General features: G+C 42.8%; 1 non-coding gene across 1 annotated transcript; it reads left to right on the forward strand.

Moving 5' to 3' along the window:
• Window positions 1-122: 122 nt before the first annotated feature.
• Window positions 123-194, forward strand: TRNAQ-CUG (transfer RNA glutamine (anticodon CUG)). The gene has a single exon. It is a non-coding gene; the product is annotated as a tRNA-Gln (tRNA).
• Window positions 195-19,003: the final 18,809 nt, after the last annotated feature.

A 19,003-nucleotide genomic window follows, 5' to 3' on the forward strand; every position in this document is an offset into this window, starting at 1 on the left:
GGGGGACTTCTAGGGGGGCCTCGCACGCCGCATCAAGGCCCCCTCTCCCGTGTGTTTGGTGTGTCGATGAGGCGGGGTTTTGTAAGGATTAGAGAGTCTAAGGCAGACCTGGCCCCTGTGGCGGTTCCATGGTGTAATGGTTAGCACTCTGGACTCTGAATCCAGCGATCCGAGTTCAAATCTCGGTGGAACCTGCGACTGACTCAATTCTTGTTTTTCTTGTCTTCTTGTACGACTAAAAGCCTATTATGTGCTAGCTCTAAATAAGGGAGGGTTTTGGGCATCCAATAGAGTGACTTAGATTTTTCACCTCCTTGGGTTTTTGTTTTTGTTTTTTTTTTTTTCACTTGGCTCAAGTTTTAAACCTGAAGCTTTTCATGAAACTCCCATTTTTTTCCTTCTCAAAAATGTCCAATCCTTCTACTTCATTCCAGGACAGGCATTTTAGTCTGTCACTCTGTCACCAGGGAAATCTCTCCAGTCTATCTCCAGATGCCATTCAGAGAACTTCGCCCACCCTCCTCATTAAGATGCATTCAGAATTTCTTGGGAGCTCTTTGTCAGCCTCAAAAATAAATCTATTTACATCATTATTTCATCCAACAGACAGATCCGGGGTTGGCAGCTTCCTTGATAGCAGAATCGTGAATTTTGGGACCTACCGTATTTGGAGTTTTGTGATTCACAAACCCTTTTTGACATTAATTGTATCACACACACCTACACACCAACACCTATATGCAAACAATTTAAACTTTGGGGCGCAGGGTAGACAGAATAATAGCTTCCTTAAAATCTATTTTTCAATCTCTGTCAATGTACTAGATTATAACAAGGAAGATCAAGTTTACAGATCAACTGGCTTTAAAATAGGAAGCTCATCCCTGAATATCCAATTAAATGGAAAGGGTGGGTTTTGACTCAAGCAAGAAAACACCATGCACTAAGACCCTGGCTTCAGATCCCAACACATGGTCCTCCACTCGCTGCTGGGTGTAGTTTTGTGCCCATCAGCTACACTGGACAAAAAACAAAAAAAGATCCCCACCCCCTCAAAAAAAATAGTGAAAAAGGGAAGGCAGAGGTCTCAGTGTTAAGCATCATTCACAGTGGGGGGAGATGCATAATATTATTATGTTACTCAAGCAACTATTGTGCTGTGGATTATTTATAAGATACTATCTCAGCACTCTTCAAGACTGCTGCCAAGAGGGGCCTGCTAAAATGAAATGTCAATAACCAGACAGATTTGAAGAAGTAGTTAATGAGAGTCTTGGAGAGTGCTCAAGTACCAAAGTTCATTGAAACTACTGTAATTAGGAAGATCTCCCCGGAAGAAGAGAATCTAGCTCATCTTGATCCAGGAAGGAAGAAGCAAGGTAGAATCTCATTTTGAGAAGTGGGGGGATTAGATAAGAGCAGATTGACCAAGAATAATTATGGGCCTTTTCTCCTTAAGTTATTGTTTCTCAGTATGTGTGTTCTGAGATGAGAAGGGTTTCTCAAGAAGTGTTTCATCAAGAAGACGGCCTGCATAATCAAAGAAGTGAAAAATTAAACACTCCTATTTCTCACATGCCATTTTAAACTTTCTAGGTGGGGGAAGGCATGAAGCCATAGAACAACAGTAAGGCACCTGCCTTGCACTTGGCCAACGAGAGTTCCAGAGTATCACCAAGAGTTGAATGCAGAGCTAGGAGCAAGTCAAGAGCACCTCTGAGAGCAGCCTCAAAACCAAAAATTCAATACAATTTCTAGGTATTTTGCTCTAAATAAATCTTTTTTCAATAAAAATTGTTGAGGGGCTAAAAGATAATACAACACTTACTTTGCACTCAGCCATCACATAGGGTCCCCTGAATCCCACTATGAATGACCCATAAGTAAAGAACCAGGAGTAAGCCTTGAACACTGCCAGCTGTGGCCATAAAAGCAAAAAATAAAAAAAATAAAAATTTAAATTAAAAACTGGGGCCGTTGGGGCCGGAGAGATAGCATGGAGGTAAGGCATTTGCCTTGCATGCAGAAGGCCGTGGTTCAAATCCCGGCATTCCATAAGTGATTTCTTAGCGTGGAGCCAGGAGTGACCCCTGAGCGTGCTGGGTGTGACCCAAAAACCAAAAGTAAAAATTAAAAAAAAAAAAAAACTGGGGCCGTTGCGATAGTGCAGCAGTAGGGCGTTTGCCTTGCACGCGGTTGGCTGAGGACAGAACTCGATTCGATCCCCTGCGTCCCTTATGGTCCCCCAAGCCAAGAGTGATTTCTGAGCTCATAGCCAGGAGTAACCCCTGAGCGTCACTGGGTGTGGCCCAAAAACAACAACAACAAAAAATTAAAAACACAGAAGTTTCGCCATGAAACTTCTTTCTCTTAGGACACCCCTCTGAACATTTGGGGGACCCTTGCAGGTAGCCAAGCCAGGTCCAATCCTGGACACCACATATGGTCCCCCTAACACCATCAGGAATGATCCCTGAACACCAAAGGATGTGGCACAAAAACAAGCAAAAAAAAGCATCAGTTAGATGCTTTTACAATTAAAAGGGCAAAACTAAAAGAAATGGGGCATAGTTATAGGAATAGAGAAAAAATACCCAAGGCTGTTGTAAAATTAAATGAATGGATTCTATAGACAAAAAGAACTAGAATTTTACTTTATTCTTGGAAGGAGTATAATAATTGTTTGATGAGTCTTTTTTACTGTCTCGAAAAAAAAAAAGAATTTAGCTGTATTATGAGCAACTTTGTAAGTAACAGTATTTAAGTAACTTTTGTTTGGTTTGGTTTGGTTTGGTTTTGGGCCACACTAAGCCATACTCAGGGGTTACTCCTAGCTCTGTGCTCAGAAATGACTCCAGGCTGGATCCAAAGACCATATGGGATGGAAGATCATATGGGATGTCGGAGATTGAACCACGGCCAGTCTGCTACATGCAAAGTAAAGGCCCTACCCGCAGTGCTATCACTCTGGCCCCATTAAATACATCATTTTTTTCTTTTCTTTTTTAAGTACATCATTTTTCAAAACAGAAAAATAAGAATTTAGGGTGGAAGAGGTAGCATAGCAGTGTTTGCCTTGCGAGGCTGACCCGGAAAGGACCCAGTTTCATTCCCGGCATCCCATATGGTCCCCAGAGCCTTTCAGGAGCAATTTCTGAGCAGAGCCAGGAGTAACACCTGAGTGCCGCTGGGTGTGCCCCGCCAACCAATAATAAATAAATTAAAAATATTTTTAAAAGAGGAAAAAAAGAAAAAGAAGAATTTAAACAAAAGTTGCCGAAGTAATAGCACAGCAGGTAGGATTTTTTCCTTACATGCAGCCAATGTTGGTTTGATCCTCTGCATCTCCTATAGTCCCCCAAGCTTACCAGGAAAGATTTCTAGATTTCTGAGCAGAGCCATAGTAACCCCTGAGCTCCACTGGGTGTAGCCAAAAAAATAATTTAAATGAAAATAAGTAACTATTTGCACACCAGAGATTATCACTGCATTTTTGTCATTGCTATTGTTTTGTCATTACTTAGCCCCTTTTCTGATGAGTATTGGGTGAAGAGTTACTCCCATCTGTGAGTGGCCTTTGTATCCTAGCCACTATTTCCTTGAGGTGCAGAAGCTTCTCAGCTTAATACAGTAGTCCCATTTGTTTATCTCTGCTTCCACTAGTTTGGACAGTGGTGTTTTCTCCTTGAAGGTCTTTAATTGTAATGTTACGGAATGTTTCACCTACCATGTTTCCCCAAAAATAAAACATCCTCCGAAAATAAGACCTACTTACAGGTTTCCTTCTGGGTGAAATATGACACCCCCTGAAAATAAGGCCATCCTAGACTCTGTCTCAGAATGAAAATTAATTTACTGTAATCTAGTTGCTAGGGTCCCCTGACTGGCATCTGTAGGATTCACAGTTTGTCTGGTTTGTGTTGACAACCACCATACCATATACAAGTAATAAATTTCCTTTATTTTATTTAACAATAAATGTGTACCATATTCTTCTTCATGGAAAATGAGGCATTCCCTGAAAATAAGACCTAGTGAATCATTTGTTGGAGATGTTGCTATTGTTTTGGGCTACATCTAGATTTGCTCAGATCCGTTTGGGGTCTGAAGCGTGCAAGGTAAAAGCCCTAGTGCTGTGCTATCTCTCCGGCCCAAAAATAAATTTTGTAATAAATAGAAATAATAAATAATTTATATTTATTTCCTCACCAAAGGAAATGGCAGATACTAATGGCTCACTAAAAAACAAACAAAAAAACCTGGGGCTGGAGTGATAGCACAGCAGTAGGCATTTGCTTTGCATGCAACCAACACAGGATGGATGGCTGTTAGAATCCGGGCATCCCATATGGTCCCGCAAGCCTGACAGGGGTGATTTCTAAGCACAGAACCAGGAGTAACCCCTGAGTTCCGCCGTGTGTGACCCAAAAGCCAAAAAAAACCCCAAAAAACTACTAAGTCTTTTTTTTTTTTTTTTGCAAATTTCCCTGGGTGAGGCTAGAAAACTCAGATACTTACTTTTCCCAACTACTCAAATACCTTACATTCAAATACAAAAACTATTGATATTTAAAATTTTTGCTCATTCTGGACTAAAGTAATAGCACAGTGGTAGGACTTTTGCCTGCATGTGGCCGATCCAGGATGGATCTGGGTTTGGTCCCCAGGGCCTGCCAGGAGCTATTTCTGAGCACTGAGCCAGGAATAATACCTGAGTGCTACAGGGTGTGGCTCAAAAACAAAAATAAACAAACAAAAGCCTGCTCATTTTGCTTGCCTAATAACTTTATAACCAGTAAGTGTCAACATTTTCTCCTAAGTTTGTTAGCCATTTATATATATTGGTTTTTGGGCCACACCCAGTGACACTCAGGGGTTACTCCTGGTTATGCACTCAGAAATTGCTCCTGGCTTGGGGACCATATGGGACGCCAGAGGATAAAACCTAGGTTAGCACGTGCAAAGCCTTACCACTTGCGCCACTACTCCAGTCCCTCCATTTATACTTTTCCTATGATTTGCTTGTATTATCCTTGTTCGTTTTCTTGTTGGATTATTTATCTTTTCTTATTAATGAGGATATTAATGTATGTTATTTTAATGATGAGGAAGTTGGAAATTCTGCGTTTGCCTTGAACGCAGCTGACCCAGGAAGGACCCGGTTTGATTCCTGGCATCTCATGTGTTCCCCTGACCTGACAGGAACCATTTCTGAACCCAGAGCAAGGAGTAACCCCTGAGTGCCCCTGGGTGTGGCTCAAAAACCAAAAAAAAATTGTGTTGCCCTTTTTTTTTAATTTCTTTTTGTTTTGTTTTGTTTTTTTTCATACAGAAGTTTTAATTTGGAGGTAGGAGAGAGATAGTACAAGGTGAGTACAATTTCTTTGCACACAAGAGATTTTACTTCCATCCCTGGCACCATGTAGATCTTCCCAACACTGCCAGGAATGATCTCTGAGCATAGAGCCACAAGTTCTGAGCACTATCAGGTGTGACCCCCAAAGCAAAAACCAAACCAAAACAAAAGAGAAGTTTTATTATTTTTTTACTTAACTCTTTCATTTCATTTTTTATTTAACCAAGTCTTTCATTTTATTTCTTTTATGGCTTCTGGGTAATATTGTTTGCCTAGGAAATTTTCTGCACACCAAAATTTTAAAAAAGTTTCTTTGGGACCAGAACAGTGGTGCAGCAGTAGGGCATTTGCCTTGAACACAGCTGACCCAGGACAGACTGTGGTTCGATCCCCCCATGTGTCTTATATGGTCTCCCAAGCCAGGAGCGATTTCTGAGTGCATAGCCAGAAGTAACCCATGAGCTTCACCAGGTGTGGCCCAAAAAAAACAAAACAAAACAAAAAGTTTCTTTTTCAATTTTGTGGGGTAGGGCCAGAGTGGTGGCGCAAGCTGTAGGCATCTGCCTTGCGCCGGCAGTTCGATCCCCAGGCATCACATATGGTCCCTCCAAGCCAAGGGAGATTTCTGAGCACATAGCCAGGGGGTAACCCCTGAGCATCACCAAGTGTGGCCCAAAAACAAACAAACAAAAATTTTGTGTGTGTGGGACTGGATAGTACAGTGGGTACACACATACACATAGAGACATAAACTTGGATTTGAGAGGCCCTTTACTGTTTTATTAATTATTTACTCATTTATTTACTCTTGGTTATTGGGCCACATCCAGAGATGCTCAGCAGTTACTTCTGAAGTGCTCAGGGGACCATATGGGGTACCAGGTATCGGACCTGAGTTGACCACTTGTAAGGCAAGCACACTACAAACTATCACTCCAGCCCCTTTTTTGATTATTTTCATGGAGCCTCCCAAGAAATGCTCAGAGGCTTGGCAGCCAATCATAGTAATTCTCAGTCTACGAGGCTTTATAAGGATTAGACCCAGAGTTAGTCATTTATGCTGTTTTGTTTGTTTTTTTTTTTTTGTTTGCTCGTTTGACCACACACAGTGACACTCAGGGGTTACTCCTGGTTATGCACTCAGAAATCACTCCTGGCTTGGGGGACCATATGGGACACCGGGGATGGGACCACAGTTCATCTTAGGTCAGCACGTGCAAGGCAAACGCCCTACCGCTTGCGCCATTGCACCGGCCCCCTCCAAGAGCGATTTCTGAACACAAAGCCAATAGTAAGCCAAGAGCACAGCTAGGTGTGACTCAAAAACAAGTAAACAAAACTAAAGCTACAAAATAAGACCTAACAATTTTACTTCAGATACCTACCCCCCGGATACAAAAACTTCCTTTAAAAGACAAGTATCACCATTATTCATATTAATCAGCATAATGACTAAGATTTGGAATCAACCTAGGTGGCCAATCATAGGTGACTAGATAATATATGGTGTGTGTGTATAACACATACATACAGTGAACACGTACGTACAATGAAACACTATTGCTGCTGTTACTCAGTAATGTAGGAACAATGGCGGATGACTGAGAGTTTTTCTACTTCTCTGCTAGACCCATCTCAAATATTAGCCTAGCACAGGCATTTTGAACCCTTCACACACACACACACACACACACACACACACACACACACACACACACACACACACACACACACACAGATATAACCACCCCTAGCAAGGTTGATGGAGACTTTCTGAAACCATTAGTACTGGTGGCTTCAGCCCTGATACGTAGAACTCTCTCCTCATTCAAGGCCCTCTAAATTCCTTCCTGGACTGGGAAGTGTTTCAGTAGTTAGCCGGGGTTTTTGTTTTTGTTTGTTTTCCTTTTTTGGGGGGGACACCAGTTGATGCTCAGGGGTTACTTCTGGCTTTGTGCTCAGAAATCGCTCCTGGCTTGGGGGACCATATGGGACACTGGGGGATTGAACTGCAGTCCATCCTAGGTTAGCGCGTGCAAGGCCAACTCCCTACCGCTTGTGCCATCACTCAAGCCCCACTGGGTTTTCTTGTGTTGTTACTACAATGCCTATTTGGGGCCACCAATAGGATTGAGTTCAGAAATCATGTACAAATGTTTCCCTGGAAATATTCTCAGGACTGGAGAATGGTTCTTTGAATAATTGAACAACTCAGCTTCTGAACTGTGAAACTTCTTGAGATGTTCCAAAAGCAGGACTGGAGAAGACAAACGCAATGCCACCACAATAAATGCTTTTAATAGGTTTATTTCCTGGAGAGGTTCTGAGGATTTGAAAAAAAAAAAAAAAAGGAGAAAAATCTGCATAACTGGGGCCGGAGAAATAGCATGGAGGTAAGGCGTTTGCCTTTCAGGCAGAAGGACAGTGGTTCAAATCCCAGCATCCCATATGCTCCCCAGAGCCTTCCAGGAGTGATTTCTGAGCATAGAGCCAGGAGTAATCCCTGAGAGCTGCCGGGTGTGACCCAAAAAAGCAAAAAAAAAAAGCAAAAAAACACAACAACAACAACAACAACAAAAATCTGCATGACTTTGTTTACCTTGCCTTTCCTGACAAGCTTTGTGTGTGTGTGTGTGTGTGTGTGTGTATGTGTGTGTGTGTGGTTTTTTGGGTTACACCCAGCAGTGCTCAGGGGTTATTCCTGGCTCCAGGCTCAGAAATTGCTCCTGGCAGGCACGGGGGACCATATGGGATGAAGGGATTTGAACCGATGATCTCCTGCATGCCTTACCTCATGCTATCTCTCCGGCCCCCTGATAACCTTTCTAACCCACCTCCCCCTTCTCCTTCCCAGACTCCTCTGCCTCAGCTGAGCTAGTTAAGATCATAGCTAGGGGCCAGACCAATAGTACAGTAGGAAGGGCACTTCCTTGGCAGGATTGATCCTCGGCACCCCATTCTCCTTGAGGAGAATTCTTTTTTTGGAGGACACACCCAGTGGTGCTCAGGGATTACTCCTGGCTTGTACTCAGAGATCATTCCTGGCTTGGGGAGCCTATGGGACACTGGGTTAGTCCATCCTAGGTTAGCACATACAAGGTAAATGCTTTACCGCTGCGCCACCGCTCCTCAAAGGCAATTCTTGTATGTCAAGCCAAGAGTTAAGTCTAAAAACAGCTGGGTAAAACCCCAAAACAAATAAAAAAACAACAAAAACCAAGATAGTGTTTGAAGGGCTAAAGAGATAGTAAATGGAGAAGATCCTAAAAGGGAGGGGGGGGGCAAAATAAAATCCTGGTGTGGCCCAAAAAACAAAAAATTAAAAATTAAATTAAATTAAAAAGATGATATTTGAAGGGCTAGAGAGATAGTAAATGGGGATGGTCCTTACCTTACATACAGAAAATCTAGTTTCAAACCCAACTATCACATATTATCCCCAAGACATTACCAGGAGTGATCCCTGAGCACAGAGGCAGGAAGAAGTCCTGAGCACATCAGTGTTTGTTCCCTCACCCTAAAAAGAAAAAAAAATCCACAAAGCTATGTAGAAGAGTTAGTAAGTCTTGGGGACAGAGAGATAGTATGGAGGTAAGGCATGGTTCAAATCCTGGCATTCCATATGTCCCCCCCCCCCCCTCGAGCCTGCCAGGAACGACTTCTGAGCAGAGAGCCAGGAGTAACACCTGAGCCGATGCCGGGTGTGACCCCCCCCCCAAAAAAAAACAACCAAAAAACAAAACAAAACAAAAAAAAAAGAGTAAGTCTTGCAGGGCTATCTTCTTTTTCTGTTGTTGTTGTAGTTGTTTTGTTTTGTTTTTGGGTCACACCCGGCATCGCTCAGGGTTTACTTGTGACTCAACACTCAGAAATTGCTCCTGGCAGGCTCGATCAGGGGACCATATGGGAAACTGGATTCGAACCACCGTCCTTCTGCATGCAAGGCAAATGCCTTACCTCCATGCTATCTCTCCAGCCCCAGGGTCTCTTTTCTATACAGTAAATATATTATTATTCAACTTCTCCTTAGCACTTTGTTCTTATCAACAAAAACTGTATAGAAGGCCAGAAAAATTTCAAGTTTAATTATTTGATAATTATTTGATAATATTCATTAGCATACCAACTAGAAACGTACAAAAAGCATACAAATATCTATATCTAAATACATTTGTGTATGTATAAAAATGCATATATAAATATGTAATGCATAAACATATATATTACATAAACACATATGGATATAAACATGTTTGTTTTGTTTTGAAATCACACCCAGCAGTACTCCTGTCTCTGAACTCAGGAATTACTCCTGTGGGTGCTCAGAAGATCATGTTGGATGCTGGGGATTAAACTCAGGTCAGCCATGTGCAAGACAAACACTCTCCCTGCTGTGTTATCGCTCTGGCCCTTAAACATTTAGGGGTAGGAGGGTGGGTCCCACCCAGTGGTGCTCAGGAGTTACTCTTTTTTTTGGGGGGGGGGTCATACCCAGCAGCGCTCAGGGATCACTCCTGGCTATAGATGCTTCTGGTAGGCTCGGGGGACCATATGGGATGCTGGAATATGAACCACTGTCCTTCCGCATACAAGACAGATGCCCTACCTCCATGCTGTCTTTCCAGCCCCATGGGTTACTCTTAATTCTGTGCTCAGAAATCGCTCCTGGTAGACTCAGGGCACTGTATTGAATGTTGGAGTTCCAACCATGGTCCATCCAGGTTTAGCTGAATGCAAGGCAAACACCCTACTGTTATGCTATCACTCTAGCCCCTCTAAACATATTTTGTTTTGTTTTGTTTTGTTTTTGTTTTTGGGCCACACCTGGCGGTGCTCAGGGGTTACTCCTGGCTATCTGCTCAGAAATAGCTCCTGGCAGGCACGGGGGACCATATGGGACACCGGGATTTGAACCAACCACCTTTGGTCCTGGATCGGCTGCTTGCAAGGCAAACGCCACTGTGCTATCTCTCCGGGCCCTCTCTAAACATATTTTAAACAAGTTATTACTTGTACACACAGCTATGTAATTCAATCACAGATTTTCCCCTACATAAAAACAAAATTATTTAAACAATTAATTTTTTCTAATTTTTATTATAACGCCATGATTTGCTAGATTGTTTATGATACAATTGTTTCAGGCATTAAATGTTCAAACACCAATCTCACCACCAATGTGACTGTTCCTTCACCAGTGTCCCCAATTTCCCACTCACCATCATAGCCTGCCTCCACGGAGGCACAAGGAAATGTACTTCATATTGTTGCTACAACACAGAGGCAAATAATATTATAAGAACTTAGATCTGCACAGATCAATTTGAAATGATTTTTGTTGTTGTTATTGTTTTTGGGTCACACCCAGCAGTGCTCAGGGGTTACTCCTGGCTCTATGCTAAGAAATCGCTCCTGGCAGGCTTGGGGGACCATATGGGATGCTGGGATTCGAACCACTGATTTTCTGCATGCCAGGCAAATGCCTTACTTCCATGCTATCTCTCTGGCCCCTTGAAATGATTTTTATATCTCTCCATGGTGTTACTAAAGTAGTGTCTACAGATTTACTGGGCTGTGTGGTTGGTGCTAATAGGGCCTTCTGTGTTATTGTTTACACTCACTGAATATTATAATTTCTCTAACTCTTAGTATAACAATTTATTCCACATTTTGGTCTGCTAGGTTTCAAAGTCACAGGTCACAAATCTTATGATAGACAGGAATGGAGGCAGACAGAGTAGCAGTGGGGTCCTCTTTGTGACTCAGAAGTGCCATTTTCCACCCAACTCAGTGAACCCCAAGGAAAGCTCATTGATTTTACTTAGTAAGCCACACACTACAACATATAAAAAACACAACCAAATTGCAAAGATCATAGTGGGAAAGCAATGCCGAAAACCACATCACACTTAGTGAGCAGAGATGGTAGTTCTGAAGACCCAAACAGTTTCATCTAGCTATACTGCCTTTCTGATAAGGACTTTAGAGAGGAAGCAAATGTTAAGACTGTTCAGAGTGGGGTCAGAGCAGTGGCACAAGCGGTAAAGCATCTGCCTTGCCTGTGCTAGCCTAGGATGAATCGTGGTTCCATCCCCAGGCATCCCATATGGTCCCCCAAGCCAGGAGCGATTTCTGAGCACATAGCCAGAAGTAACCCATGAGCATCACCAGATGTGACCCAATAACCAAAAAAATAAAAAAATAAAAAGAGAGAGAGAGAGAGATTATTTAGAGAACGCAAAGAAATTATGGAACGGACAGCCAATAAGGCTCAAGAGAATATGAAAGCAGAAATGAGAAAACTTTAGACAGAAATGACAGAACTGAAAAACTTGTTTGTTTTTTTTTGGGGGGGGGTCACATCCAGCAGTGCTCGGGGGGGTTACTTCTGACTCTGTGCTCAGAAATTGCTCCTGGCTTGAGGGGCCATATGGGATGCGGGAGTGAGTATGAACCGGGGTTCATCCAGGTTTGGTCGCGTGCAAGACAATCACCCTACTGCTGTGCTATCACTATGGCTCCAGAACTGAAAACTTGATAGGAAAAATGAAAAACTCATTGGAAGGCTTCACCAGCATAGTGATAGTGTAACTAATTCTGTTGAGGACAAAATCAGTCAGCTTGAAGATGAGCTGAATTATACCTCTAGACAACAGCAGAAGATGGAAAAGAGTCTTAAAATAAATGAATAGCTGACAAGAGAACTTTGGGATGGATTCAAGAGGAACAACATAAGAATCATTGGGTGTAAAATCACCCCCATATGCCAATCTCCAACCCCAGGTGAGTGAATCTGAATCAGGGTTGCACATGAAATAATCCAAACCAGATTGAGGGTGAAATACATATAGTCTGGCAGTCTTCTATCTAGTATTTCCACCAAGCTGCCTACCAGAACTGCCATTTTTATTGAGTATGAAGACCTTCCCTGGGTAGGCACTAAGGACAGATAGCTCAAGCTATGCTGAGCCAGTCCCACCCAGGTATACAAGTAAGACAATCTCTGTTTTGGGGGTAAATCCAAATTGTAAACAAACATATAAAGGAACCAGGGGTGATAAATAAATTGTTAGTTTTAACAATTGGAGTTTGAGAAGGCGAGAAAGACAACCCCTATGAAGAAGTCAAAGATACCATTACTGAGAAGCTTCCAGAGCTAAAAAGTATCTATCATCCTGGACACCCAAAGATTACCAGCTAAAAGAGATCTGAATAGAAATATTCTTTTTTTTGTTTTTTTGGGTTTTTTTTTTGGGGGGGGTCACACCCGGCAACACTCAGGGGTTACTCCTGGCTCTACATTCAGAAATTGCTTCTGGTAGGCTCGGGGACTATATGGGATGCCTGGATTCAAACCACCATCCTTCTGCAGGAAAGGCAAATGCCCTACCTCCATGCTATCTCTCTGGCCCCTGAATAAAAATATTCTAAGAGATATTTTTATCATCATAATGATGGAAATATCTATGGAGATAGAGGTGGAATACTGAAAGCAGCAAGATCAAAGCAGGAAATCACGTGCAAAGGAACATTCTTAAGATTTGCAGCAGATTTACCAAAGGCAACCCTCCAGGCCCAAAGGCAGCAGTGGGATATAGCGTTGAAAAAAACAAAAGCAAAAGCAAAAAAAAAAAAAAAACCAAAGTGAACACTTACCTGAGAATACTTTACCCAGCCAGACTTCAAACTTATTCAGATTTGAAGACAAAATACACAACTAAAGGATAAACAACAGCTCAGGAACTTTAGAGACTCAAAGCCAACTTTAAAAGAACTTGAAAAGAACCAACTTTAAAAGAACCAAAGGTCTGGAGCAAGAGCACAGCAAGTAGCACAGCCTTGCGCGCTGCCAACCCAGGTTCCATCCCACTGCTACTCTGTCTGCCTCAGTTCCCGGCATCCCATATGTGATTTCTGATGGCAGATCCAGGAATAACCCCTGAGTGCCACTAGATATGCCCCCAAAACCAAAAGAATAAAAATAAAATAAAATAAAATAACCAAGGACCAAAGTAATAGTACACTGAGCAGAGCACTTGCCTTGCATTCAGTCCACCTGGGTTTAATCCCTGCCATCTCATATGTCCCCTGAGTCCTGTCAGAAGTGATTCTGACAGAAGTGTAGAACCAGGAATAATCCTTGAACACCACCAGGTATAGCCTCAAAACAAAAAGAACTGAAGGGGATATTTAAAGATAATACAAACACTATCAACACCAAACTTTTACAAAAAGATGGCACAAAATTTCTTGAAAATAATCTCTCAATGTCAATGGGTTAAATGCACCAATCAAGAGACACAGAGTGGCAAAATGGATTAGAAAATGGAGTCCAGGGGCCGGCTTGGTGGCGCTAGAGGTAAGGTGTCTGCCTTGCAAGCACTAGCCTAGGATGGACCGCGGTTTGATCCCCCAGCGTCCCATATGGTCCCCCAAGCCAGGAATTACTTCTGAGCACATCGCCAGAAGTAACCCCTGAGTGTCACCGGGTGTAACTCAAAAACCAAAAAAAAAGAAAAGAAAAAGAAAATGGAGTCCAACATTCTGCTTCCTGTACCAATCTAATGATAAAAAAAAAAACCATCAAGACAATGAAAAAATGGGACAAGATAGTATAGCAAGTAGGAAGCTTTACCTTACAGACAGCTGATCTTAGTTCAACATGGACACCCCTGGATCAGTCAGGAGTGATCTCTGAGCACCAATGGGAATGATCCAGACAAACAAATAAACAAAGATGACAATGAAATGATAACTCACCAAATGAGGAAGACACTTACAAATCATATTCTTTTTTAAATTTTTTTTTGGTTTTTGAGTCAGACCCTGTGACACTCAGGGGTTACTCCTGGCTATGTGCTCAGAAATCGCTCCTGGCTTGGGGGACCATATGGGACGCAAGGGGATGCAACCATGGTCCGTTCTAGGTTGGCTGCATGAAAGGTAAATGCCCCACTGCTTGTGCCACCACTTCAAACCCATACAAATCATATTCTTGATAAGAATATGTAAAGGAAAAAAAAGAATATGTAAAGAACTATAACTCAATATTAACTAAGATACAAGGATCCTATTTCAATAATGGGAAAACTATTTGAACAGACCTTTCTCTAAAGAACATATTCAAGGGGGCTGGAGCAGTGGGACAAGCTATAGGGTGTCTGCCTTGCCTGCGCTAACCTAGGACAGACCGTGGTTCAATCCCTCAAAATCCTATATGGTCTCTCAGGCCAGAAGCAATTTCTGAGCGCATAACCAGGAGTAATCCCTGAGCATAATTAGGTGTGACATCAGGGGATCAAACTGTGGTCCGTCCTAGATTTGCGAGTGCAAGGCAAATGCCCTACAGCTTGTGCCACTACTCTGGCTCCCAGAAAAAGCTCTCTCTCTCTCTCTCTCTGTCTCTCTCTCTCTCTCTCTCTCTCTCTCTCTCTCTCACCAGGTGTGGCCCAAAACCAAACCAAAAATAGGAAGGAAGGAAGGAAGGAAGGAAGGAAGGAAGGAAGGAAGGAAGGAAGGAAGGAAGGAAGGAAGAAAAAAAGTAAGTATTCAAATGGCCCTCAGGCATTTAAAAGAGGTTTAATATGACCAGTCATTAGAGAAAAAAATCAAAGCCACAGGAAATACCATTTTATGTTCATTAATATAGATGGTGCAAGTGGTACAGCATTTACCTTGCATGCACTGACCTAGAACGGACCACAATTCGATCTCCCAGCGTCCCATATGGTCTCCCAGCCAGGAGCACATAGCCAGGAGTTACCCCTGAGGGTCACCAGGTATGGCCCAAAAACCAAAATATAGATATCATTTAAAAAAGCACAACACATCTAGGGGCTGGAGAGATAGTTCATCAGTAAGGCACTTGCCTCGCACACATCCTTCCTAGGTGTGATCCTCAGCATCCCATATGTTCTCCTAAGCACCACCATGAGCAATTCCTGAGTGCAGAGGCAGGAGTAACCTGAGCATCACCAGGTAGGAACCAAAAGAAAAACAAAAAATAATAAAAAAAAAAACTCAACAACAACAAAAAAAACCCACAACCAAAATGAGCATTAGAGAGGTTGTGAAAAATATTTAAAACCTTGTGCATTGTCGGTGAGAATATGAAATGGGGCAGTCATTGTACTTATGAAACCAATCCAAAATAAATTAAAGCAAGGGACCCACACAATAGTACAACAGGTAGGGTATTTGCCTTGCATCTAGCTGACCTGGGTTCACTCCTTGGCATCCCATATGGTTCCCCAAGCTCTGCCAGAAGTGATCCTAAATATGGAACCAGGTGTAGGTCCCGAGCACTGCCAGGGTAGCCCAAAATTAAAAAGCAAAGAAATTAAAGCTAAATATTAAATTAAAGCTCAGGAATCTTCTGTGTAGATATTTCCCTCGTCCTCAAGACAATGTGCAGTTAGGCGGGAATAATAGTACAGCAGACAGGGGATTTGCCTTGTATGTGGCTGATCTGTGCTATCACTCCAGACCTAAAGTACTTTTTTTGGGGGGTGTCACACCTGGCAGCACTCAGGGGTTACTCCTGGCTTTACGCTCAGAAATTGCTCCTGGCAGGTTCGGGGGACCATATGGGATGCTGGGATTTGAACCACAGTCCTGCAAGTTAGGCAAACGCCTTATCTCCATGCTATCTCTCCAGCCCTCCTAATGTACTTTTTAATGCAGGGAGTGTTACTGGAACACAAGGACATGGTGCACTTACAAATTTTATGCAGGAACCAGGCTCATAGGCCCAACTGCAGTTGTCCCCTGGAGCACAACTATGTATCAGCATTTACTCAGAGTTGAATTCTTCTGTTTTCTCTCAGCCAGTGTCCTTCAGCTAAAAGTCACCTGAGCCTGACCACGTTTTACTTTCAACAGGTTCATCAGACTTTGTTCTTTCAGTGACTCTCCCTGGGACACTCAAATAGGAGCATCCTCGGGGGCTCTGCTTCTTAATCAAAATGATGCTATTATGGGATTGGTATTTACCTTTATGGTGAACAATCTTTCCTGCTAGACATTTGATCTGAATCCTCCTTTATATCAGTACAAGTATGGCTTAGAGCTCATGCTATAAGAAATAAATTTTTTTTTGTTTGTTTTTGGGCCACACCCGTTTGACGCTTAGGGGTTACTCCTGGCTATGTGCTCAGAAATCGCCCCTGGCTTGGGGGGACCATATGGGACGCCGGGGGATCGAACTGCGGTCCTTCCTTGGCTAGCGCTTGCAAGGCAGACACCTTACCTCCAGCGCCACCTACCCGGCCCCAAGAAATAAATTTAAAATGAGTATTATAAGAAAAATACGTAATGTACTGGGTGCCAGGGAGTTTCATCCCCTGAGGGTTTTTAGGAGCAAATCCTGAGCACAGAGCCAGGAGTTGCCCCAAAAACTTCTGGGTGTTTGTGTGGGAAGGAGAGAGAGAGAGACAGAGAGAGAGAGAGAGAGAGAGAGAGAGAGAGAGAAAGAGAGAGAGAGAGAGAGAGAGAGAGAGAGAGAAACAGACACACAGAGAGAAACAGGCACAGAATAAAAGAGAGACAGAGACAGAGAGAGACTGGCTGAGCTCTTAATATAGATTTCTAGGGGCCAGAGAGATAGCATGGAGGTAAGGCATTTGCCTTGCATGCAGAAGGATGGTGGTTTGAATCCCGGCATCCCATATGGTCCCCCGAGTCTGCCAGGAGCGATTTCTAAGCGTAGAGCCAGGAGTAACCCCTGAGTGCAGCTGGGTGTAACCCAAAAACAAAACAAAAAAAAATTAAAAATATATAGATCTCTAGATTTTCAGAGGCAGTGGTGTATTCTTGGGGAAACTGGTCCACATTGGGAATTTTAAAAAACTTTTTTATTATAACACCATGATTTACCAAGTTATTCATAGTGCAGTGATTTGAGGCACTAACTGTAGAAGCACCAATTCTATCACCAGTGTGATCTAAACACTGTTGGGTGTGACTCTAAAGTCCCCAAATAAATGAAAATATAAATAAATAAGAACTGCATCTTGGGGCCGGGAAGGTGGCGCTAGAGGTAAGGTGTCTGCCTTGCAAGTGCTAGCTATAGGATGGACTGCGGTTCGATCCCCCGGCGTCCCATATGGTCCTCCCAAGCCAGGAGCGACTTCTGAACGCATAGCCAGGAGTAACCCCTGAGCATCAAACGGGTGTGGCCCAAAAACAAAAACAAAAACAAAACAAAAAAAAAAAGAACTGCATCTTGGGACCAGAATGACATTCCAAGTGCATCCCAAATGGTCCCCTGAGCACTGCCAGGAGTATTTCCTGAGTGTAGAGCCAGGAGTAACACTTGAATTGCTCACTCGTCCACCATAAATACTGCTTCTGTGGTCATGCAAACAAGATGTTTACTCTGAGGCATGCGCTCGCTATCTTGTTGACTCTTTCCAGTCACTGTGGCCTCTCAACTATCCACTTAAGCAACAATGGAATTGGACCTTTGTGGCTATAATTTCTTTTAAGTTAAACATTATAAAGAAGTTAAAAATTACTGATGAGGAGCCAGGGAGATAGATCAAAGGGCTAACCGGTTGCTGAATTCAATCCACCGCACAGTATGGCCCCCAACTATTGCTAAGAGCACTTCAAGGAGGAAGCAACTCCTGAATAGAGCTAGAGATCCAAAAACAAACCAAAATAAAATTACTATAGCATATAGCAATTGTGCTTGTACGTACTTCCTCCAAAGAAAGAAAGCAAACTCTGAAAGAGACCTTTGCACACACACCAACATTTATAGCAGCAAACTTCACAGTGAAAGATGGGTGCCCTGGAAGTTCCACCAGCAGGTGAATGTATAACAAAATGTAATATATGCTGCTGACAGGTCTAGAGAATGGTCGTAATTTTCTCAGAGTGAGTAACCTGTCTCAGTTTAAACAGGGAAGTTATCTGCACAGAAAGAAGAAGTCATTGTTCTTTAGAAAAGAACATATACAGTTTCTGAGAACAGAGAGTTAGTATAGTGAGTAGGGCACTTGCCTTGCATCCAGCCAACCCATGTTGGATCCCCGCATCCCATATAGTTCTCTAAGATCACTAGGAGTAATTCCTGAATGTAGAATCAGGAGTAATCCCTGAGCACCACTGACTATGGATACCTGCCCACCCCCCCCAAAAAAAAAACAAACAGAAGGAAAAAAAAAGATTGAAATCAAGGGATCAGAATCAGAATGGCTGTATTTAGAAAATACTTTAAGACTTGTTTCTTGGGGCCGGAGAGATAGCACAGCAGCGTTTGCCTTGCAAGCAGCCGATCCAGGACCTAAGGTGGTTTGGTTGGTTCGAATCCCAGCATCCCATATGGTCCTCTGTGCCTGCCAGGAGCTATTTCTGAGCAGATAGCCAGGAGTAACCCCTCAGCACTGCCGGGTGTGGTCCAAAAAACAGACAAAAAAAAAAAAAGAGTTGTTTCTTATGGGGTGCAAATGGAATGTCAGGGATCAACTACTCAGGTATTGTTCAAATTCAAGGCCAGTGCTATATAATTGCTCTGACCTAAATATAGAAAACTTCCTCTGCTTTTTTAATTTAATTTTGGGCCATATCTGGTGTGTTCAGGGGTTACTCCTGACTCTGCACTCATGGATCATTTCTGGTGGTGCTCAGGGAGTGCCAATGATT

Source organism: Suncus etruscus, chromosome 1 (assembly GCF_024139225.1).
Source record: "Suncus etruscus isolate mSunEtr1 chromosome 1, mSunEtr1.pri.cur, whole genome shotgun sequence".
Lineage (NCBI taxonomy): Eukaryota > Metazoa > Chordata > Mammalia > Eulipotyphla > Soricidae > Suncus > Suncus etruscus.